This window comes from Trachinotus anak, unplaced genomic scaffold, assembly GCF_046630095.1.
Source record: "Trachinotus anak isolate AG129_WGS33_773 ecotype Australia unplaced genomic scaffold, CSIRO_AGI_Tana_v1 ptg000011l, whole genome shotgun sequence".
NCBI lineage: Eukaryota > Metazoa > Chordata > Actinopteri > Carangiformes > Carangidae > Trachinotus > Trachinotus anak.
The window spans coordinates 13,868,797-13,880,979 of record NW_027273862.1 but is presented as its reverse complement, the minus strand read 5'-3'; the positions used below and the strand labels follow the sequence as shown (position 1 = coordinate 13,880,979).

At 39.6% G+C, this 12,183-nt stretch overlaps 1 long non-coding RNA gene across 1 annotated transcript in view; it reads left to right on the top strand.

Annotated features, from left to right (window-relative positions):
• Positions 1–12,183, top strand: part of LOC139627467 (uncharacterized) — a 335,432-nt gene that overhangs the window by 284,400 nt on the left and 38,849 nt on the right. The window contains exon 2 of the long non-coding RNA XR_011692575.1: positions 7,923–7,981. This is a non-coding gene — a long non-coding RNA (uncharacterized lncRNA). The remainder of the gene's footprint in view (positions 1–7,922; positions 7,982–12,183) is intronic.

The following is a 12,183-nucleotide window of genomic DNA, read 5'->3' as shown; positions in this document are numbered from 1 at the left end:
CTGTGCACACACAGGAAATGAGTCTAGACAGTTGAGTTGTTAACTTCCCAAGAACTCACACAACATACACAGTGAATGCCTTCATCTACATAATGTATTATGTGGGTCACCACAGAGGTGGTCTATTTTTCTTACTCCAGCTCATCTGTGTGCCTTATTCTTTTTATACCTACAAATAATTAGCGCATCTAGACAAAACAACACATTTGTGTTAGTGGCTCTATTCCCGCTAACCTATTTAAAGTCTGAAGTCACTCACACTTACTGTAGCCAACTCTGCATTTAACAGTCAGAATGCACTACCATCCAAAACCATATTCCCTTTTCTTTGCCATACTACACTGAGAAAACAGAATACTACAGGAATAAGTCCTAAACCTTTGAGAATTAGTTAGCATTTTAGCATTTCAGGTTCCCTTGTCCTGAAGTCTTTTTTTTTTTTTTTTACGTGTTTTTGGTTAGATGCCTGAAATGAGGACTTTGGTTAGCACAAACTCACGACATTCTCACGTTTTATTCTACAACATAAAATACAGCAGTACACATGTATGTAAATGAGACACAGAGATTGTCAGGGATGTTAAACCATCATGCCGTTAATGAAAACTGATCTACTCACCAGCCCTCCTTTACAGCCTTGTTGTGTTCATACTTGTGCTTTTGTAAACTAATGCTAATTTTGTTAGAGGAAAGGCTTTTGTAGAGGAGTTAGGTGCGCTAATCAAAGTTTAAGGAAGTTTAGTGATGGTTACGTTAAAGTCATGCAGCTGTGGTAGTTTATAGCCGAGTTTGTTTATAGCCTAACATTAACCTTTTTACTTCTGGTGATTGTATTTAAGCTTCAAAAAACATGAAATTTGTGTTCACTTGTGAAGATTATTGTGCTGAACAAAAGGACACATTTTCATAAACTGTTTGTTTATTTTCTGCTGTAATCTAATAGGCAATGGAGAAATAGTTGTCAAGGGAACCAGGGTGATGCTAACTTCTGGGTTGGTCCACAAAAATACATCATCCTTGCAACACTCTGCTGCTGCTAGTACATTTAGGATGGTTATCTTTCTGCCTGTTGGAAGCATGATTTGCAGGCAGTTTGTTGGAGCAACACTGCACAGACTCAGGCCAATAGAAGTGTTACTAGGGCTGAAGGAGAAGGAAGAGCTCAAGCAGTAGGCCTGCAGAGGTAGGAGCAGCTGCTCTGTAGGGAGCTCAGGTCAGAGGAAAATGTAAATAAACGCCCATTGGTGAAGTGAAGCTAACAGGCCTGGATCCAGAGTAACAGCCTTGGGTGTCAGATTTCATGGACAAGGGTGAACTAACCGCAAGAAGAGAAAACAGGATTGGAAATAATGTGCTGTTCTACTGCTTCGGAGCTCTTGAAGATGAGGTCACAGCAGAGCTACAGACAGGATACATTGCATCACCCAAAAATTATGTGTTCATTGACACATATAACTACTCCTTTAATGGGAAAACACAATTCCTAAAGTTTATTTCATCATGTCAAGCAGGGTTGTTATAATTTCAGTTGATAAAGGAGTGTCTTTGTTTTTTTCTTTCTTACAAATGCATGTTGTATATACTATTAGTTTCTAGGAGAAAATGGAAGAGATCCCTTGAATATACAATTGTAGCTGTCTAGAAAACATACTGGTAGGCTCATAATACTTTACCATCTATAAAGAAGTTTTTTGGAAAATGTGTCTGACATTTTTATGTGATTTGGCAAATCTGTCACTGCCACAACTAAAGGCTGTCCTGCAGTTCTCAGTGTAGATTTCGTAAAAGAGATCAGAGGCTCAGGTTGCCATGTTTTATGACCCCTGGAGGGCACTGACAAACCTTACATTAGCCCTAGTTTGGGCCTAGTAGTCAGCTGCCTGTTTGAACATGAAAAATTAGCCAGGCCCTCAGACACTGGTCATTATGTGGTCGCCACTCGGCTTTTCCACCATAGCTGGGCCAAATGGGACATGGTGCCGGGCCAAAGAGCCAACCTCCAAGGCTGGTTATTCATGGTAGGACCTCCCTCAGGAATGGTAACGGCACACAGGGAGCTGTGCAATTAATGGGAGGAAGCATAGAGGTGAGGGACATTGTGAGAGGTTTGAAAGAAGGAAGAAAACAGAAGAAGAAAAGAAGAGGGCAGAGAAAGACTAGTGATGCAAAGACAAAAAGAACTACAGGGGATGCGGAACAGAAGGTAGAGGGATGGAGTGAGTTGCTGTCTGAAAGCCATCTCAGTGTCTGGTGTTGAGGCCAGCTCAGTGTCTCATTCCGGGATCCACTGGCATGGAACAAGCAGAAGCCATAAAAGTGCTCACCAAAATTACCTTTGAGCAGTTAAAATACATTTAATGAATAAGTAAAACATTTAATTACAATACGACTTAATTTTTTCCATTCATAGCAGCCCTCAAAACAAAAAAGCTTCTAATACATACATCTTCATTCATGGGGTGATGATGGAATTATGAAATAAATGCTGTTATGTAAATTGCAGACTGGCAAGGACGTGAAGGCACACATTTTGTAGTGAATTAAAAGAAATGTCCTTTTCCAATATCAACATTTTCTCACTGCAGTTATTGAAGCCAAGGTAGTGAATCATCTGCGCTGGTAACTTCAACAGCATTGATGGTATAGTGTTATCACATGCCATGCTATGTACTGTATAGGTGTGTATGTGTATGCATTGCTTAAGTTGATACTTTGGCCCGTAGACAAACAAATATGTGCACATGGACACACACAACCATACATATGATACAAACCTTATTTTAACCTACTTTAACATATTTTTCTTCACTCTGATAGAATCAGCACTTACGCTGAGGTTATCTAGGGGGAGCTGACCTGCTTTTAAAAGAAGAAATAAAGAAAAATGCAGCTATTTAGAATTTAATGTCAGTGTAACTGCAGAGGCTTGTATGAGGCCATTGTTTCCAAGCTACAATAACAGACAGCTTTGTCATAGTTGTTTTGTGTAAAGCTCATCTTTCACCTCAACCTCACATGGCCTCTGATGATAATGTTCAGACTACCCAGAGCCTCAAGGGCTTCAGTGGGTGTTTCAGAGGAAGGAGACACCAAAAGACAAGAGAGACAGAGGAAGGAAAGAATATTAAGTGAGTAAGAGAAAATATAATGGGAAAAACAATAAGGAGAGTTGGATGAGAATGGAGTGGAGACCAAGGGGCGTTGTTTGTGGCCTACTCTTGTTACTGTAACCGCAATACTAAAATTCCTCATCATTGTGGCTTCCCTGTCATGACGGTGGTCAGAGGACATGGAAATGATGCCAGAAGAGACCTCCTCCTCCATGGTGTCCATGCCAACCTTGGCCCACGCACTGTGAACAACAATACAACACACAGGCATCCATAAACATGTACAGAGAGACAACCACACACACAGGCACCAGTAGACATATACATATATTTACATATCCAGCGTCCAGCAGAGAAATTGTTACGGCCATATGCATGTACATGTCATGTATATCTCAACTAATGCACATTTAACATAGCTGGAGCACATTTTAGGATAAACATATGCATATGCTTGAGCTGAAAATGTTTCAACTTGCAATGAGATGGAGCACCATAGAAGTAGCTTAATGTATCTGTAACAAATATAACCTCTGCTCAGTCTGTCTGAGCTGCCACTCCCTACTTACAACACTATATATATATATATATATATAAATATATATATATATCCTGAAGGTTATATCATCATCGTGATGATGAGATCACAAAAAAGTATTATTTGTACTAAATTAAAAGTGAAGTTTTTTTTTTTTCAACCCGTGGCCCTTTGCTGCATGTCATCCCCTCTCTCTCTCCCCAACTTTCCTGTCTCTCTCTCCCTGTACCTCTAAAATAAAGGAAAAAAAAGAAATCCAGTCATTATCAGTGTAATATCTGATAATCATCTTTACAAGGTAAAAGATTAAGCTACCCTTGAAGTTCTGTGGGTTGCAGCCATGCAGTAAATGGTGCTCACCCATTTTGAAATTCTTGTGGCCGTAAGAACTGCCAAAAGACCACAGCACAGAAGCTCCTTCCTTATAGCTGTCCGACCCCACAGCTTCACACACCAGGGCGAATTTTATATCATTAAATAAAGCCTTTTAAAGCCATCTTTTACAACCCCACGTGACCTCACTTCATGAAGGATCTCCTTTGTTTTTGCGTCTAATCACAGCCTCTTAAAGTTTTAATGGAAGCCAGTAAAATATTGATAACTAATATCAGGTGGAGGCTGGGCTGGGTTTTTGGCAGGTAGTTGGAGGCCCCCTTCTGGGCTATGTCCGCCCTAACTGCCATGTGTCTAGCAGCTTGAGGGTATACAGATGTGCAGATGTGCCTTATATTCTCCCTTATAGAGAAGACACAGTGAGCGATGGCATTGTGTAACGTGTAAAAAGTATACTATGATGTTAGAGTTCTTCTTTTGTTTGAGACTGTGTAATGTCACAGGTTTATGACTGATGGGTCAGGTAAACAGAAATAAAGTCCATAGAGCAGCAGTTTGCTTCACACCCTGTACGGTCACTTATGTGACAATGACACCATGCTGAGTCTGACAGCCCTGAGGCAGTATCTACCTGCATACAGTATACACTACACTGTCATGACAGGCGAGCACAGCATATTCACTGGCTTTTAGCCCGAAGGCACACAAGCACAGGTCACTCCTCAGTTAGAATTATCCTCGTTAAGTATCAAAACTGCAGTGAGCTGCAGAATACAACCTTGATTAAACTAATAAAAAAACATTTGCATGGATGCAAATGTGTAAAAACGATCTAGTCAATATTTGTGTGTCCATTTCTGCACTATTACACACAAACAAGCAAACTGACACACAAGTTAACGTATCACGAGCAATTTAACAACAAGAGAGGATGGGAAAGAGGATGACTGTGACATCAAAATGTGTTGAACCATTTCAAAACGAAGAGACCTTGTATGGTGAAAAGAAAAGATAAAAAGATTATGTTTACTCTCTTTGTAGATTCCAGGGAGATCTCTCATTTATCTCTCTCCTTAAACACAGTGGTTCACCCTGCTGCTAAAAGCCCACCTCAGCAGTTTCTCTCCCTCTCCTTACCCTTTAATATTGATGATTCTCACAGGATAAAATAAGTTAAGTGGAGATATGGTAATCCCTCCTCTGCTTGCTGAACTCATTTGTTTACTCTGGGGTGACTCCGTTGATGTAGCTACGGCTTTCTAGTCGCATATAATTTCACGTTTAGCAAACGCTCCGCTCTTTAATGTGCCCACTATCAAGGTCATGAATAGCTAAATTTTTTCAGCTTCTGGAATTAATTATTCACAGATAAAAAGCAAACGAGAGTTCTGTCTGAAACAGAGTGGCGATTAATTCGTTGTCCAGAACGTATTCGACCACTTTCAAATGCCCTGTGTGTTTGTCACATAAATTTAGTTTCTGTGATTTTTTTTTTTTGTTTTTTTGGTTTTGTTTTTTTGGTAGTGAAGTTAAGGAAATCAAGTATGTCTAGCATGCAGGGGAGATGATGGAACCCTACAAATGTAAATGGAGGTAATGAAATTGATCACTTTCAGAAGGTTATGCTTATGGTTGTATGGAGGTGAAGATCTAGAAAAAGCTTACATGGCACACAAATTTGAAATCCAATATGATTCTCCTGCCTGCTGCTCCAAGAACTGAACATTTTGTGTTCAGTCACTGTCAGACTAAAGAACAAACTAATTCAGCTTGTGAGAGAAGTCTTCAGCTGAGCATGAAATAAGTAAAGACTGGACTTATTTCTTGGTAATAAGAACAATTATTGTGGATGGAATAGCTGGATTCCTACTCAAGGTTATAGCAGTGATAGGCCAGGGCACCCCTGTGGATCCACAGTGCCCAAACATTGGAAATGGACTATGAATTCCCATAGATTAGGGCCTAGCTTCATTGTATAGTCTGTTTGATAAGGGATTAAACTCAGTAAATCCGTTACTTCATATGGGACTCCGTGTTTGAGTTATCCTCTGCTTTTTAGAGCTGTTATTTTCCTATTTCTCACTTTTCTCCTATTTTATAGTTTTGGCAGCAGAGAACTGGTCTGAATATGCTTTTTTGTATTACTGTGTGCTGCAAAACATTGGCACACATGACATTACTGACAGAGGAGAGCAATAAAGACTTTTTTTATTTGTTTCTCACTAGAGCATACACATAAATAATTTTTAAATGCATTCAGTTATTCATGAGAAGAATAATTAGGGAATTAAAATACTTTAAGTTACTTCACTGTGCTGTCCCGCAAAATAGCCAAGACATGGAGACACAATATTTCACTCTTCAAAAATTGAGGCCATTAGCTATTTACGATGGCATCTCCCGACCACTGGTCACAAGATTATGGTTCTCAGGTTGTAAAGAGAATGAGTAGTCAAGTTAATAGCATTAACTCATTTTAGTTCAGGATTCAGTATGTCTCAAATATCACAGGACTGACCCTGTTATTATGACATTCAGGATGACATTCCTCCCTATGAATGCCGGTTTCAGGCCACTGTGTCAGCTACGGGTTGTCTGTCCATCCCATTCTCATGTATGTATGAACTGTACGACCCATTATGAAGTAAAGAAAAGACCTTGATTTTATGCTTTGGCGGATTGGTATCATTTCCTCTCTACGTTCTCTACAGAACATGAGGTAAATGAGACTGAAACTTTGTATTTACACAACAACGCACACATAAAGTAAATGCAGTAAAGTCTCTCATAGATAAACTCATCCTCACAGCAAGGCCTCTGCTAAGACAGACACCCCAGTAAGAACAATTCATTTCAGCTATAGCCAACATTTGCAATTAAGCTCCATCTTCACTGCTTGTCACATTCTCATGCACTGGCTTCTCTTTGAATGAATTACCTGTTCAATTTAATTACTGAGTCTCTTTACCCAAGCCCACCCACCATCATCAGCCTACCTCTTGCAGGCCTCATTATCAAACTAGGGCAATTTCCCTCCAGCAACCCCATCTCTAATGCATGGTTGCTTTAAGCAAGACTGATGATGGCCCATAAAAGTGTTAGTCTGAAGCAATATAAATGATCAGGTATAAATGGGTGTTTTGGAATCCAAACAGAAAGCAAGAATGAATCAGTGATGGCTTGAGCCCATGACATCACGTGTCTTGCAGCTATACTGGGTTAAGCTGAATCAGCTCAAATTCAGAGGTGGGTTTCCCCATGTATGATTTGTCAAGATCAGACTTCAATCAACTTGAGTAATCAAAGTTCCACAGGTTTGACACAGATCACAACCATTTGAAGTGTTGCTTCTCAGACCTTGTCACAGTTTTAACCAGTGAGAGATTCTACTTGTGTTGGGTTCATTCAAAACCTTTACTTTTTCATATTTCCTGTCTCCTTCTCACATGTTTCTGCTCATTTCTGCTTTTTCTGTGTACTTTTGTTTCCGTTTTGATTGAAGTAAGGGACTGGCAACAATCCTAGAAACCCTAATTGAATTAAACAATGATGAAATATACTTTTCAAATTTATAGTCATGATTACTGACCTCAGCAGCAATGCCCAACACTCTCCTGTACATATGTATGTATATACATATGGTTATTATATATATTTATATAAAGGTCCCATAATTTAAATAATATAAATGATAAAAAATTACAGATAAAGTCTGTCATATTAATACTCGAATAAGTGAATGACATCAAAATGACGCTTCAGAGAGGTGTTTTTTTTTTTTTTTCTATTTTTACAGCTTTGCACATGTGAATACCAACTTTATATAGCCAGTGTGTGACAACACTGTGGCACCATTTTAGGCAGAACACACACATGAGTGAGATAGTGTCAGTTTTGAGTTTTGAACTGTAAATGACACTGACCACTTTTTTGTTTTTCAGAAGTGGTGGGGTTTCATGACATGTAAGCAAGTGACGTGCCAGCAAGGAACAGAATGAAGGTAGGGAGGTTGTTGTAGTTTTATTCTGACTATAGAGCTAGCTAATGGTATTGTGGGAGCTTTTTTGCAAATTGCCTTAATGTTGGACTTAAGTACAGCTTGATTTAGTGGCTGCTACAGCTTTTGGTTGTTATGGCAAGCGTATCTCACTTCTCTACTTCTCTACAAAACGCACGATGGTGTGAGCATACCCTGAAGCTGTAATTGTCAATATGTGTATTGTACAGACTAGACAGCTGTGAAATTGTGGCAGGGCATTCTTTAACTCCCCACAGTGTAACTGACAAAGCCATAGATTCTCAAAGGAACCTGCTGCTCATGTGAGGGATGACAAATACATGTTTTTAGAGAGCATGTGGAAGGGATTGCTAATAAGCTTTTTTGGATCAATAAATGACTGCATGCTGCAAATTAAACTGTAAATCTCATCAAAGGTGATGAATAATTCTTATGTCATGCATAAGGACAAACAAATTGCCTCTGGAGATATACTTAAAATCATAACCTCACATTGATTAAAAATGGGCCGGTGCTAAGGAAAGTACAGTGGCTTAATTCTTCCTTAAACAGCTTTCTTAATGAATATCTCTCCCAGGCAGAACTTGACCAATAAATAAGTAGTCACTTTATGTCTTGGGGCAAACTGGAGCATGATAACAGGGCATGGCATCTATTAGATGAAGCATGAAAACCTGATTCTATGTAAAGCAGGAAAGCACGATGCACAAACAGAGTCTGATTAACCAAGCGTTACCCTCTGTGATATGAGTGGCACTTAGAAAATAGCAAGAGTCCTGTATCAGCTTTCATTCAAAGTTGTGTATTAAACTATCAGAGCATGTTTTAACAAGGACAGAACATTAAAGTCACTCTGGGGTGCGTGCAGAGTAGGCTGAAGACAGCACTGACATTGTGGTTTTACTTGTTATATGATGACTTAATCGTGGCCTTGTGACTGTAAAGGAAACTTTTTTTTCTATACTTTTAGTAGTATTTGTACAGAGATTGAGCATTCTCTCACAGCGCACATGTGCAATGAGATGACCTTGGTGTAATCCATTATTCACTCTTCCTAGAAATACACATTATTTTCCTTTCAAGGATTTGGTGAATCCTTTATTTGGGGAAATTTGGAATAGCAAGCACTATATTAAAAGAAGATCATGTTCTGAAACCAGTTCCAACCACTGGTACTCATAGCTGTCCTACTTGGGAGTATCCCTTGGAGCTGTGGTCATGAAACCTCAGGAGAACATCTCTGCCCTGTGGCTTTGTACTGACCAGCAGACCACGAATGTGAACATTGCCGGACAGCCACTGCTCACAACTGGGCCTTTTGGCAAAGCTACACCATACTCAGTCTGGAGAATAGAGAGGTTAGTACAATTATATGAAGCTTACCATAGCAGTACATATGTCACACGTTGTCCCACTTTCTTTTTGTGGTGTTTGTGATGAAATTTCTTTTGCCTTTCCGCTCTGCGGTGCAAGACCTGGGTCCAGAGGCCAAATCTCTGGTGGGTAGCCATAAGTCACGTCTGGGTTTAGCACATTGCTGAGGCTGGCTGAGGTTTGCTGAGGAACCACAGCCTAATTCACCCAGCACTGTGAGGAGACGGTCCGTCTACAGCCCAGAGCCATGACCAACCAGTGGCTTTACTGTGGGGCTGCACGCCAGAGATATTATCCCCTTTCCCTTATTACTGTATCACCCCCCCCACCCTTCTTTTGGTTCTCTTGTTTTTAGTTTTTTTTTCTTTCATGTCTGTTGGGTTTTGGGGCTTTGCTTACACACATTTTCACTTTATTTCCTCAGGTTAATGTGTCATTTAATGTTCTATTTTTAAATGCACTCCAGTATCACTTATTAACCTCCAGATTTCTTTGCTATCCTAGCAGACTTACTAAGTTGTACTTTATCTACTGCCATAATAAATACATGTGGCAGGGTTTCACTGCCAAATGACAAGGGAGATAAATGTGTGTCTGAACATTTCACTCAAGTGCTTAACAATACTTGAAAAGATAATCCATTTTCAAGGAGAGAGAAGTGGGTGGGAGAGTTTGGGGTTTAAACAGCACAATAATCTCCCCATATCTCCTCCTCGACACGGCACACTTTCTCCCCGCCACTTACTGGAGATGTGTGGATGTGATAACAGAGAGTAAACATACTCGGGCTGCATGTTCCAACTTACACACACACACACACACACACACACACACACACACACTCCTTTCAAATCATTCCCTGGTGCCACCGCAGCTACTTTACAAATAATGGCCCCCATGTGTGTTCAGGGCTCCAAGGCTGTGTGAGGCAGGGGGACTGGGCTCTGTGCCCAGTCTGAAACCCTGTCAAGATCACTGTAAATTTCTCCTTGTTTTCGGCAGCTGTAATTTAAGGGCCAGATGTGCAGGAGACTGAGGACAGAGTCAGATAAACAGCTTGTTACATACTGTATATCTTTTCCATGCATACTATTGTACATGGATATCCATTCACCAAAGAAAATTATTTTCTGTCTAAATCTGATGTTGATGTGCAGTATACACAGGGTAGTTTGTTATATAATATTTACTCTGCATTATATCACTTAATGTCTTAAAAAACCAAAAACACATAATCTTAACTAGTGTTAGTGTTTATTTGAATGTGTACATATATATTTTTACTTGGCTGCAAATAAATGTATATTCAGGATAAAATTATACACTGCTTCACACATCCATTGTGAGCTGAAGCACACCCTCCTCATTTCAGCAGAAAGGCACAGGCTTTTACTAACACTAACACATCACCTTGTGTCATAAATATTAGCACAGAGGCTCCATTACTGTATATGTGACAGTACATTTCCCTGCCACTAATGGTTTCCTGGGCTTGAAAAATTCACAGTGATGCCCATAGAGACATTGGCAGTGTAAACAGTAGGTTGTACCAGGGAAAATGATGTTAAATCCTGGAAATACACCCTAATTGGAAATATAATGGAGGATGAAGGGACACTGTTGGACTAGGTGGGAGGCCTGATGAATGTGTGTAGACTGGATATGCAGAGGAATCTCATGTGTTTTGGCAAGGATGGACAGCACACTGTTCAGGCCTTGTGTGAAAAGTCAGTTTAGTTTGGGTCAGGACACAGTGCTGTAGGTCACAGCGGATTGTGAATCTGAGCACGTAAACATACAGCAATATGTATTTTCAGCTGACAGGTGCTGATATGGAACTTGAATTATATATGAAATTTGTTTTGGCAAAAGAAATAATGTGTGATCATGCTTTAAGGAATTCCCATACTTTAATCTTAATCAAGACAATCACTTGTATATGTATTGTCTACAAGTGTCAGCCATATCCAATAGTGATTATTATGTACATATGTCTACATGGTGGAGTGTATCCCTAATCACCTCTTTGTCTGTGTGTATTGAAGCATGACGTACAGTACAATATACCAGGCCCAGGCCCAACATGCACATTCCAGTACACCCTCCCCAACTCCTCCCTTTTATTTCATTTCATCCTGTGGTGCTGCCAGTTTCAGCTCACAGCTTCTATGTACACACAAGATTAATGCTGCTTAATTAAGAGTACAAAGTGACTAATTGGGGGCGCATGTCAGAGGTATATGTGTAATTTGCACACCAGTAATGATAAGTTTGGGGAGATCCCTTATGTCAAAACATATTTAATTGTAGCAGGGATTTATAGCATTGGTTGTTAATGCCAGGGTAATTACTGATGTAGAGAGACACTTGAAAACACACAGACATACAAATGCAATGTACGCACAAACATATAAAGTAAGCCTTCCAAAAAATCTGATATATGTATTAAACCTTTGTTTGTCTAACCTTTTTAAATTTTGTGAAATGAGCACAAAAAAAGGCTAAATCAGACATGGTTGTATGCTGTGGACATAAAGTCCACAAAGTGGATGTTTCATGAAAAGGTATAGCAACAAAATGAAACCTGAAGAGGATCATATAGAACAGTTTAGGGTGAATTTTAAACATTACTGCATAAGAAATAACAACTAAAAAGACATTTGGGTAGAAAAAGTCTTTACAGCTACAAACTACTTAATTGAGTTTGGAGGTTAATGTAAATGCTTCCTCCCATCTCACATTTCATGCGCACTTGAATATGATGATACAAAGCCTGCTTGAGACCACCAGTGTTCATCTGTAACAGAAAA